The 13665-nt window shown below is 35.0% G+C and overlaps 1 protein-coding gene and 1 pseudogene across 10 annotated transcripts in view; both read right to left on the bottom strand.

Moving 5' to 3' along the window:
* LOC144287839 (uncharacterized) overlaps positions 1 to 13665 on the bottom strand; it is a 309063-nt gene that overhangs the window by 18491 nt on the left and 276907 nt on the right. The window lies entirely within an intron of this gene.
* Positions 10618 to 10712, bottom strand: LOC144288197 (U6 spliceosomal RNA; annotated as a pseudogene).

The raw sequence follows: 13665 nt of genomic DNA, 5'->3' as shown, positions 1-13665 counted from the left end.
CCATGCTCTAATTTTCTGAGGTTATAGTTATCAAAGTGGATTGTCCAATGACTAGAAGTATAATTTTAATTTGAAGATACCACAGACCTAAGTCATATTTTCTGAATATTTTTATTATCATATATTGCTATTCTTATTTCTCACTGTTCTTCCAATGTGTCGTTTGATTTCAAGCTGGGTGAGGAAAGAGGAGGGAAGCATTATCTATTAAACCCTCAAAACTCCAGCACGTGGCTTTTAATTTTAGAATAGGAAATGTTATTTTTCCTTGTAGTCCCTTTTCTTATAAAAATATACAACTGTTCAGTATATACAAATTAGAAAACAATAAAATTTGTAGCACTCTGTTGGAAAAAGCAAATATCACAGATTTTAAAATACAGGTTTGTCACTTTGTAGTGTCACCACTTGGTATATATTATTTATATTCTCTGATTATTGTATATCTCATAACTTTATTTGTAATATGATGGGATTAGTCTAGATGACTGTAGGGGTTTTTTGTACTGTGAAGTCTCTTATAAATCTCAATAAAATCCTTCCTTGAAACAGAAATGAAAAAGAAACCCCCTCAACTGCCACAAGAGTGAATAGGTAAATAATTATTTTAAAAACTTAAAAGATCTATAGTTTAGCACATAACATTAAAGTTCTCAAGGTCCAAAACTGTACTTTTAAAATTATAATTTTTAAAATTATGTCCAAATTAATTTTTTAAAATCTACTATATACACTTAATAAATCCAAAATAAACTCATTTTCAGAACCATGATGATATCCATCCATGATTTGAACATTAGCAAACTGAGATTACATCTAACTAAGAGGAGTTTATTCGAGAGCCAAGTAAATGATCCTGAAAATAGCTTTATACCAATGGCTCCTAAATGAAATTTAGGACAGTAACCTTAATTTCACCAGCTGTTCTTACTGGAATAGAAAGTCTCATGAAAAACACAAAGCTGCAAGCAGGGATTTACAAACACATGTAGTAGGTGGTCAAGCAAGATCTTAAAACAACAAACTTTCTAAGTTGAAGCTAGATTTTTTTTAAATTTTAGTACATATCACTGCTTCTTCAAGTAAGGGAAAATTGTTTATGACAGTGTAATTTAATGCACCCAAAGATGTATAAACTAATATTTAAAGGACTATTAAATATGATTTACAGTTAAACTATCTTGTATTTATTTTTCTATTTATGCTATTTGTGAACCATGAACCAGATGCTACAATAATCTCAAACAAGTAATAATTTTTTAAAAAAATCTACAGATATTTTGCTACTTACTTGTATCTGTTCCAAAAACATAAAAATGTAACTATGTTTGAATATTTAAATAAGGAAACTATTTAATATTTTCTGATATCCCTTTACATAGTCAGAAATCCTTAAGCAAGAGACAGGATATACAAGAAAACCATATAATAAGTTTGAAATATATAAAACGCTGTAAGTACAAAATTGATTTCTCCTACTTTGTCACCTGTTTATATGTAATCTCACCTTCAATTAATACTTTATCTTGGGCAGCCTAGGGGGCTCAGTGGTTTAGCGCTGCCTTCAGCCCAGGGCCTGATCCTGGAGACTTGGGATCGAGTCCCACGGTGAGCTCCCTGCATGGAGCCTGCTTCTCCCTCTGCCTGTGTCTCTGCCTCTCTCTCTCTCTCTCTCTCTCTGTTTCTCATGAATAAATAAGTAAAATCTTTTAAAAAATCTGCTTATAAAATCAGGAAGTAGGGACATCCAGGTGGTTCAGTGGTTGAGCGTCTGCCTTTGGCTCAGGGCGTGATCCTGGAATCCCGGGAGTCCCACGTAGGGCTCCCTGCATGGAGCCTGCTTCTCCCTCTGCTTTTGACTCTGCCTCTCTTTCTCTCTCTGTGTGTCTCTTATGAATAAATAAATAAAATCTTTAAAAAAAATACTTTATCTTGTACATTTTAACTTCTTCTCTATTGTATCCTTTCTATCAAAACAGATTGAACTATTTTTAAAATAAACCTTATGCCACGGGATCCCTGGGTGGCGCAGCTGTTTGGCGCCTTCCTTTGGCCCAGGGCGCGATCCTGGAGACCCGGGATCGAATCCCACATCGGGCTCCCAGTGCATGGAGCCTGCTTCTCCCTCTGCCTGTGTCTCTGCTTCTCTCTCTCTCTCTATCATAAATAAATAAAAATTTAAAAAAAAAATTAAAAAAAAAAAAAAACCTTATGCCTTAAAAACTTACCTTTCTTCATTTTAACTACTTTCCCATTTTGCATTCTCCTTCTCACATGATAATGTGGAGTTATCTCCATATGATGTATGCACTTCATCATTTGCCTTTCACTCTCCGAGGTACCCCTCATCATGTCCACTCAAGGCAATCAAACAATAACATTTCTTTCCAAAATAAATAATGATTTCCATGTCCCCGAACACAATGACCATATTTCAGTATTCATATCATTAACCTCTATTTCTCATTCATTGTAACTGGACTTCTCACTCTCTTCTTTGACTCTGAGACTCACCCTTGTCTACTCCCCATCCATCATCTCTTTTACTTTAATTTGTATCTTTGATGGTATCTTCTGTATTGCCTAATGTCTATCTTTTGACTTTTAGTAGGGCAATTTTCTGGGCCTACTCTTTGCCTATCTCTAGAATCTGCCTCTGATGAATTTTCCATGTTTTACATTTTCCTTTTCCATGTTTTCAACTGAGTCCATATACTGACAAAATGAAATATTTTAAATCCAAATTAACATCTCTCTACACACATCAGATCTATAAAGGAATCATGGATATATAGAACATATCCAATATTAAACATTTGATTCTTCTATATACTTGATGCTTCTTCAAGTTCATTTCAATAAGTGGCTCCACCCTATACCACATTAGTTAAGATTGTGTCCTGGGGGGAAAAAGATTGTGTAATAGGAATATTTCTGGACATCTTCTAATTTCATTTATAACAAAAGCCTTCATCAGGGAATATGATCTCCTTAAGGTTATATCCACTGCCTAACTCAAAACCTTAAAAATTTGCTATGAGAATTCTACCTCCACAAAAGTGGAGTAGAAATGCTTTTCCATATCAGTTTTGCTAAGTACAACTACAACCCCTGGACACTGTGTATAAAACAAACATAAGACAATTCTGAAAGACAGAGAAAACACTAGAGAATTTAGGACCCAAAGTACAGCACAGGGATAAACTCCTTGATTTCTTTTTGCCTCCTGTGTCTCAGACTTGGATTTGAAGGAACCAGCAACCCAGAGACATGAATGGATGCAGAAAAGAGGGAAAAAAAAAAAAAAAAAAGCCTCAACAAGAGCTTGCTCTCTCTAGACAAAGGATCAGAAAATGAAAAGCTTAACAAGACAGAAAACTCTTAGGCAAGAAATGCTCTCTTCCAGCCAAATGCCATAGAAAGATATGTGGTCCTACTCCTACCCATGTCAGCAAATGCCAAGTGGGCAGTCTCTGGATCCCCTCTTGCAAAGCTGTAACAAGATATTCCAACACTTCTGTCATATTGGTGTCAAGAAGGCCAAGCAGGAGTCAGGACAATAAGCTTCACTGGTTGCTTCACTGGTTGCTAAAAGCTTCCACAGTGTCACAGGAGAGCACAAAAGGAGCCTGGACTTACCAACCATCCCTGACAATAACAAGGTGCCTCTGTCCTACCAAGAACCAGGGAGATCTCAAACCCAATGAGAAATGACAATGAGTAGATTCAAAATCTGAGATGACAGAGATGTTAGAATTAAAGCTTTCATGATAAAAATGCTTCAATGAGGGGTGCCTAAGTGACTCAGTTAGTTAAGTGTCTGCCTTCAGTTGGCGTCATGATCCCAGGGTCCTGGGATGGAGGCTCTCGTGTCAGGCTCCCCACTCAGCAGGCATCCTGCTTATCCCTTTCCCTCTGCCTGCCACTCTCCCTGCTTGTGTTCTCTCTCTGTGTCAAATAAATAAATAAACTCTTTTAAATTTTTTTCAAAAAATAAAATGCTTCAAGAACAATTGTGTGGACACATGAAATAATAAAACTTAGAAAAGATCAGAAAAGAAATGTTAGATGTAAAGAAATAGAAAGTTTCAAATAAAAAAATACGATTACCAAAATAATATTAATAAAATTATTTAAAAACTTCATAAATGGAATAAACAGGATATTAGAGGAAACAGATGAAAGACTTGATGAATGGACAAATAAAGGAAGAGAACTTACTCAATTGAGCAACAAGGTGGAAAGAGAATGAAAATAAATGAATAAAGCCTTTGGAACATAGGAGCATACAACAAAATATCTAGCATTCATGTTATTGGAATCTCAGGAAGAAAGGTTAAAGGGGGGGGGCATATTTTAAAAGTACTTGAAGAAAAGATGTCTTAAAACTCTCCAAATTTGGAAATGATATAAACCTACAGATCCAAGAAGCTAAACATCAAGACATATTTTAGTCAAGTCTTGAAATCTGAAGACAAAAGAAAAATAATCTGAAGAGCAACAAAAAAATGTAAATGATAGAATTTCTTATCAGAAATCAGGAAGGCGAAAAAGAATAGGAACAAAAACTTTTTAAGGACTGAAGAATAAGTACTATTCACTGATAATCATCTACTCAGCAAAAATGTACTCCAGAGATGAAAGAGAAATCAATATACCTGCTGATGAAGGATTTGTCACCAGCAGATTGACCTTGAAGGAATTACCAAAGGAAGAAGTTCTCTAAAAGGAAAGGAAATGGTCTTTTTTTTTTTTCCTAAGGTGCATTGAAATGTAAAAATGGAAGAAAGAAAATGGTAAACAAAAATATGGATAAGTACAAGAGAATTTCCTTCTCTTACGGTTCTAAATTATGTTTGACAGTTGAAGTAAAACTGTAACACTGTGTGATGAAGTTCTAAATACATGTGTGAGAAATATTCAAAACAATTATATTCTAAAAATGGGAAGATGAGTAAAAGGATGAAAAGTTAGGTAACATTTCTATACTTTACTCACACTGTTAAAATGGCAACACCAGCAGATAAGCAAAAATGGAATCCCCAAAATGTCTAGGTGGCCCACAAGAATGCATGGAAATGAAAATAGAAGTATATGTATTTATACATAATGAGCAAATAGAAAAAAGAAAAATAAAATGGCAGACAAAAGCACTAATAGATCATTAAATGCAGATGGTCTATATACAATAATTAAAAGACAGAAATTAGCAAAAGGGATTAGGAATCATAACCCAGCCATATGCTGTATGCAAGAACCTCACTTCAAGTATAATGATATTTGCTTAAAAACATAAGTATAAAAAAGATATATCATAAAAATATTAATTAAAGTAGAAGTGGCTATATTATACAAGATAAAGTAGATCAAAGCAAATAAAACTACCAGAGACCAAGAGAGACCTTACATAATGATAAAAGGGTCAATCCACCAAGAAGACATAGCAGTATGCACCAAATACTCTAGAGTTAAAAATCAATCAATCAACCTTGATCTGAACCTAAGACTTCCACCTTACTTAAAAATTAACTCAAAATGGATCATGGACTTACATGAAAAATGTAAAATGATTAAAATTTTAAATATTAATATAGGAGAAAATCTAGGATTAAGCAAAGATCTCAGACCTGACACCAAAAGCATTATCCATTACAGGAAAAATTGACAAATTGGACTCCATCAAAACCTAACGTTTTAGTCTTCAAAGAAGATAAAAAGAAGGAAGATAAAAAGACAAGTTGCAGAGTGGGATAAAATATTTGCAAACCACATACCTAGCAACAGACTTGTATCTAAAATATATAAAGAATCCTCAACACCCAATAGTAAAAAAAAATAAAAATAAAAAAAAATAAAAATAAAAATAAATCAATTTGAATATGAGCAAAAGACAAACATTTTATGGAAGAGGATAAACAGATGGCAAATTAGCACAGGAAAAGATGTTATATATCATTAAACATTTGGGAAATAAAAATTAGGACCACAATGAGAGAGAACTATATACCTATCTGTATGGTAAAAAGAAAAAAGAAAATCATGACAACTTTAATTGTTGAGGATGTGGGAAAATTAGATAGCTCGTTATCTTGCTCTTGGGTATATAATGTGGAACAATCCTCCCTGAAAATAGGTAGGCTTTGTTTGTTACACTAAAACATGTACTTACCATCATAGCACAGCAATTGTACTCCTCATTTATCTGAGAGAAATGGGTATGTTCACACAAAATCCTCCTCAGGGGACGCCTGGGTGGCTCAGCGGTTGAGTCTCTGCCTTCAGCTCAGTGCATGATCCCAGAGTCCCAGGATTGAGTCCCCAGTGGGCTATCTGCGGGGAGCCTGCTTCTCCCTCTGCCTATGTCTCTGCCTTCTCTCTGTGTCTCTCATGAATAAATAAATAAAATCTTCAAAAAAAAAAAAAAAACACACACACACACACACAAAATCCTGCTCAGGAATGTTTATGAGTTTTATAATAACAGCAAAATTTGAAATAATTCAGATATACATGAACAACTGAATGGCTAAATGAACTGATATATCCATAGTGTGGAATTCAATTTAATGATAAAAGGAATAGGCTGTTGATACATGCAACAACCTGGCATAATCTCAGAGGATTATATGTAGTGAAAAAAACCAATCACAAAAACGTTACATATTGTACAACGGCATTCATTCATTCATTCATTCATTCATTTACAATGCTGTTTATATAATGCTTTTGAAATAACAAATTATAGCAATAGAGAACAAGCTAGTAGTTGTCAGTAATGAAGCATGAGAGCATAGGAAGGCAAGTAGATGTGTCCAAAGAGGACAAAATCATTATTGTGATACAGTATCTTGACCATGTCAAAGTCAATACCCTGATTGTGATATTGTGCCAGAGTTTATTAAGATGTCACTATTATGGGAATCTGTATAAAGGGCACATGTTGTCTCTCTGTATTATTTCTTACAACTACCTTACAAGTCTGTTCTTTTTTTTTTTAATTGCAAGGAATGGATGAAGGAAAGGGGAGAGGGGGCAAAAAATGATTACATGTCTGAAAAACAGTGACCTGGAACATTTGGATTTTAGTATTTTAAAATGTTATAGCATTAATGTTATAGCTCAAATTCTAAATTCATATTAACTCATTAAAATTCAGTATACATATATTACATTTGTGGCACCTTAGGATGTAGACTGGCCACACTTCAAGGGCATAGTAGTCATATGTAGCCAGAAGCTACCATGTTGGAATGGGTGGAAATAGATGCTTTATGAATATTTATTGGAAAAAAGATATGGAGGATAGGGGAATGAGTGAAAGGAATAGATGAAAGGAACAGAGAAAACATTTGTATAGTGGAGAAATGGTAAAGGTAACAACTTAACACTAGCCATCTGATAATATTAATACAAAATGCATAGCATCCCTGATAAAACAATTAATATTCAAAATATACAAGTAATTCATTCAATTTAATGATAACAAAATTTGATTTAAAATGGGTAGATGAGGGATTCCTGGGTGGCGCAGCGGTTTAGCGCCTGCCTTTGGCCCAGGGCACGATCCTGGAGACCCGGGATCGAATCCCACGTCGGGCTCCCGGTGCATGGAGCCTGCTTCTCCCTCTGCCTGTGTCTCTGCCTCTCTCTCTCTCTCTCTCTCTCTGTGACTATCATAAATAAAAAAAAAAAAAATTAAAATGGGTAGATGAACTGAATAGACATTTTTTAAGAAAAACATCCAAATGGCTAACAGATACATGAAAAAATATTAAACATCGCTACTCATCAGGGAAACGCAAATCAAAACCACAATGAGATATCATCCCATATCATTTGAGATAACTATTATCAAAAAGACCAATGGTCAGTGTTGGCAAGGATGTGGCCAAAAGGAAAGCCTTGAGGATTGTTTTTTTTTTTTTTTTTTTTTAGCCTTGAGGATTGTTGATGGAAATGTGAGCTGGTACAGCCACCGTGGAAAATAGTATGGAAGTCCCTCAAAAAAAATTAAAAATAGGACTACCCTATGATCCAACAATTTCAATTCTGAATATAAATCCAAATGAAGTGAAATCAGGATCTTAAAGAGATATCTGCAATCCCATGTTCATTGCACACAATGGCCAAGATAGGGAAACAAACTAAATGTCTATCTATGAATGAATGGACAAAGAAAATGTGGTATATATCTTTTAGCCAGAAGAAGGAAGGAAATCCCGCCATTTGCAACATGATGGATAGACTTTGAGGGCATTATACTAAATTAAATAAGCCAGACAAACACTGTATGACCTCACTTATATGTATAATTTTTTTAAAAAAGCCAAACTCATAGAAACAGAGTAGAATCGTGGTTGGCAGGGGATGGAGGGTGAAGGGAATGGGGACTGTTGATTATTGATCAAAAAGTGCAATCTTCCAGTTATATGAGAAATAAGTTCTAGGGATCTAATGTACAGCATGTTGCTTACAATGAACAATACTGCATTATAAACTTGAAAGTTGCTAAAAGAGTAGATCTTAAATGTTCTTATTACAGAAAAGAAATGATCATTGTGACATAATGGAGGTATTAACCAGCGCTATGGTGATTATCATTTCATATTATATAAGTGTATCAAGTCAACACATCATATATCTTAAACTCACACAATACTATATGTCAATTATATCTCAGTAAAGCTGGAGGGAAGGAGAAAATGAATGGTTTTTCAGGGACACAAGATGTGGGTATTAAGTTGATTGATGATATGAATTTGAATACTCATTTACATAATAAAGCAAAGAGCAATTCTAATTTGAGAATTAGAGATAATATTTAAAAAGAACCTAGCACAATGTCTACAATACAATGGCCTCTAAGTAACTGTTGGCTATTATTAGGGATTTTCCTAACTTTGACCAGTAGAGATTCATTCCTACTATATAAGGAAAAATACAAATTGTTCAGAAACACTAATCAAAAATTACATTTTCATATTTTGTGTCACAAATTTAAAAGGACACAATTCTGAAAGTTTCATGCTTGACAAAAAACATTAAATAGAAAAACTACAGGTAGGGTAGCCTGTGTGGCTCCACGGTTTAGTGCCACCTTCAGCCCAGGGCGGATCCTCGATCCACCCTCCCACACACAACAGGAAAGAAATGTATCTCCAAAGCTTTAGGCAAAACTCAAGGGAGAAGGTTGTTTATCTATAATGTTCAAAATGACCATTTTCATGTGAAGAACACTGAAAGTCATTTTTAGATGTTGAATAATTTTAAAAGCATCATTATCCTTGTGCATTTACTAAATTATCTATGCAACTTTCGTCTTCAAACCATATTTGACCATATCCCATTATGAAATAAAATTGAAAATAAACAAAAATAAAAAATAAAATTGATCACATGGCCCTATAAAATATATTTACTTAAAATTATACATACACATATTTTCATAGATGTATGTATATACTATACATATAGATTACGTGCCATAATGCATATATATAATCATTATAGATTCCACATGTTATAAATCAGCAGATATATAGTAAACAATCTAGATGAACAAATCTGGGTATTGAAGGATATTTCCAATTCCACAATTGTCACTGAACTCAGGTAAGTTAGTTCTTGTTCTCTGTAATAGAAACAAAACAAAACACTTGTATCTTCTGTCTTTTTTTTTTTTAAGATTTTATTTATTTATTCATCAGAGAGAGAGAGAGAGAGAGAGAGAGAGAGGCAGAGACACAGGCAGAGGGAGAAACAGGCTCCATGCAGGGAGCCCGACATGGGACTGGATCGCAGGTCTCCAGGATCACACCCTGGGCTGAAGGCGGCGCTAAACAGCTGAGCCACCAGAGCTGCCCTGTATCTTCTGTCTTAAGTAAATTCAGGAACATGGTATCGGTGGAATACTTTTCATTTTAGTTTGTGTTACATTCTTCCCCATTCTGCCTCTTTCTATCTTCATTTTATTACTTTGTTTGTAGGTATGTTATGTTTATTTATACCTGGAGCCACCTTGTGTCAGTCTAGACCTGACACTGCATGTTAGCAGACAATTTTTCCTCTTGCCGTCCCTACCAAGACTTTCCATTTCCCAGTTCCCAAATATGTAATCAGATCCCACTACCCATACTAAGTGTATTTTATTTTACTGTAAGTCTTTATTCAAAACTCAAGAAAACATTTGCCACAAAAAAATCTCCAAAATTTATAGGATAATTTTTAAAAAGTTTTTGATTTTGATTTCAGTATAGTTAACATACAGTGTTATATTAGTTTCAGGTGTACAATATAGTGATTCAACAGTTCTGTACACTCCTCAGTGCTCATCAGTTAAGTATCCCCTTTAATCCCTATCAACTGTTTTACCCACCCCCCCCCCCCCCCCCACCACCAAACTCCTCTCTGGTAACTATCAGTTTGTTCTCTAGAATTAAAAGTCCGTTTCTTTTTTTTTTTTTTTTTTTTTTTTTTTTAAGTCCGTTTCTTGGTCTGTCTTTCTCTCTCTTTCCCCCCACCCTCCTTTGCTGGTTTATTGTGTTTCTTAAATTCCACATGAGTGAAATCATATGGTTTTTGTCCTTCTCTGACTTATTCCACTTAGCGTTATACATTAAAGACACAGAACACTTCACAATTTGCATGTCATCCTTGGGCAGGGGCCATGCTATTCTTCTCTTTATCATTCCAATCTTAGTATATGTATGTACTGCTGAAGTGAGCACTGTAATTGTTCTTTAAATAAACAAAAATTCATATGTCTTTAATTGTTCTTTAAATAAACAAAAATACATATGTCTTTATTCAAAACATTTTTCACAAAAAATTTCCAAAAATTGTAATATCCTATGAATTCATGTGTGGTCCAAGTAAAGATCAATGAAAGTTCATGTATCCACTTCATGCCTTTATATATCTCGATTCATTCTAATTCTATAAAGCTGTCTTTATGGCTCACCCAACCCATATCTAGAATCACTCATGTTGTGCAATGGCTATTTATTTTTTGCAGTCAATTTACAATGAAGTAACTCCTCAGCACTTCCTTATATTAGAAATCTGAATCTTCTCGTGCTTTGAAAGTGCTTTCCTCCTACAAGATGTAGCAGCTGTTTGGAGAGATTCTTAGGCCATGCTGCATGTCAGAGGGTAGAGGAATAATCCTGGGCATCGTTTTCTCAATTTTCCTGGCAATGGACAAGTGACCATGGCCTTGCATGTTTTCTCCCTCTTCCATTTCCCTCGCGGTGATCTCCTCACCTGTCACAGGATCTCTGCCCCTGACATGCAATATCTAGTGAACATCAGATGCTGAGGAAACAGCATGTTTTCAATTTTGGCTGTCAGCAAGCACATTAAGGAAAGAAAACAGTGACAGCACAGGAAACAATCTGGCATTTTATTTGTCCTTTTTTTTCTTATGTTCTCGTATGAAGTCATTAAATCTTTGTCAGGGGAAATGTCATCACTACTCACACAAGAGATACACGTCAAAAGGGTGTGAACAGATTAAATAATTATTTCTGAGAAAAAGTGCATCACTGTCAACCATAGTGCTAAAAGTTAACTCTGCGATGCATATATTTAGTTGTGTCTAATGCTTAATGATGTTTTCTGCGGAAAAAAATCACTCATGAGAATGTTTCATTCCTTTATTTTTTATTTTTATTTTATTTAAACTCAATATGCCAACATATAATATAACACCCAGTGCTCATCTCGTCACATGCCCTCTTCAGTGCCCAACACCTACTTGTTTCATTCCTTAATTTTCTGAAGACTGGCCACCTATCCTCTTCTGATCTTCATTGAACATCACACACTCAGAGGCTATGGTGTAAGGCAGACATCTACTCTTAAAGTCCCATTAGAACTTTAATTCAGCAGAGGCTTCCCAAATGAGAATAGAAGGCACTGAATTAAATAGATTGATGAGTGGAGAATGGGCTTTTCTACTCCTGGATCAAGTGGACATACAGAGTGGTTCTTCCACCCACCATCACCACACACTACACCTATATGTGTTGAATGAGACTTGTGAATGAGAAAAACAATTTTAAAGAAGAGTATTATTCACTAGAAAATTTAACACACATCATGACAATCAAAGACAGCTGTCTTTGAGATTTAATTTCATACTCTGCTTCCTGTCAAGCTTTAAATAACACTGAAATTTTCAACCTACTTTTAAGAGGATGATTACTTATAGCTAATGTGTATTCATAGAATGCAGAAGCATAAATAAATATGTGTTTTTTAAAATATTTAATTATAATAAGTGTTTATCTAGTCTTCTATCTTTTAAGGGAACTGTCAATATCTTACCTGGCAAAATGTTAACGTCCTATGTTGAAGTGATTGATCCTACTACATTGTATACAAAATTAAATATATCCCTGTATATTCTTCAGCAGAAATTGATCCGAACAGTCTTTCCCACCTCTTCTTTCAATACTCTCTTACATTCCTAACGTTTCTACAAAGCTGGACTATTTGTTATTCCTTAAATGTGTCCTGTATTTTCAATCTCATTTGAAATTTTCCTTAGGTTCTTTACTCTGCCAAAAGAGTGTTTCCTGTCTCCTTTATTTTATCTCAGTTTTGAAGCTTACTTAAAATGTGTTTTCAAAATATCTTTCGGACAGAAGACTTCTGGAATCATGGCTTAGGGGATTCTGTGGATTCTTGCCCCAGTGAAATAATATTAACAGGTAAAAATCAGAAAAATAAATAAATAGGTGAGCAATGGAACCATTTAAAATCTCTGTAAATTGGCCAAAGGGTATGCAACAAATGAAGAAGCATATATTGAAGAAAATCTATTAAATCTCATAAAACTGAGTCTATAACATTTGAGCCATGTCCCTCACTCTCACCAACAAGATGGAAACCACATTCTAAATGGGTGACCAAGAATGTCTTCCCACAGATTCCACCTAGGGCAGCAGCAACTCCTCAGAGATGACAAGGTACAGCATTTCTCATCTCCCAACTCAGCGTTTCAGGGATTCCTTTCTTCCATGCAGCCCTCACTTATAGAACAAAGCCTCTGCAGTAGATATAGCAGTCCAAGAAAAGAGAGGTCCCAATCACCCTCCCTTCAGTTCATTTGTATGGTGGAGTTTCCATACCCAAAAAGTGAGCCTCTAGCAGAGACTACTGCTACTGACCAGCTCACTGCTCACAAAGCAAGAACATCACTCTGAGACGAGAGGGTGCCTGTCACAACACCCAGCTCTGGAGTAGGAGCTGAGACATGTTTCCCAAGGAGAAATGCAGGCCATAATTAAAGAGATGTGTGAAGCTATTCCCAAGTGCCTTGACTTTGGGCAAGTTCTACCCTAAGGATTCTCTCAAAGCAGTGGCAAGTGATTGAGAGGCCGGTAGTTCCTTGTTAGCAAAGCTAAGAAGATCCTACTAATTTGGCAGGAAGAACCAGGAGAAAAAAAAACAGCAAAAATGGCCCTCCTTGATTCAGAACAAGGCTGAAAGACTGCCCTCAAAAATAGCCAATTCTGCAAATATTGGTACACAGTAACTCATGTTAACTCATGACTTAGGGAAATAACGAAATATTTTCACCAAGTTATTCATCATTTTCTGGATTTCCCTAAAATTATAATTGCATAATTTCTGTTTCCTTCAAATCTATAAATCTTTACT

Source organism: Canis aureus, chromosome 17, assembly GCF_053574225.1.
Source record: "Canis aureus isolate CA01 chromosome 17, VMU_Caureus_v.1.0, whole genome shotgun sequence".
Classification (NCBI taxonomy): Eukaryota; Metazoa; Chordata; class Mammalia; order Carnivora; family Canidae; genus Canis; species Canis aureus.
Note: the sequence above shows the minus strand (reverse complement) of the source record. Positions and strands in the feature narration are given on the sequence as shown.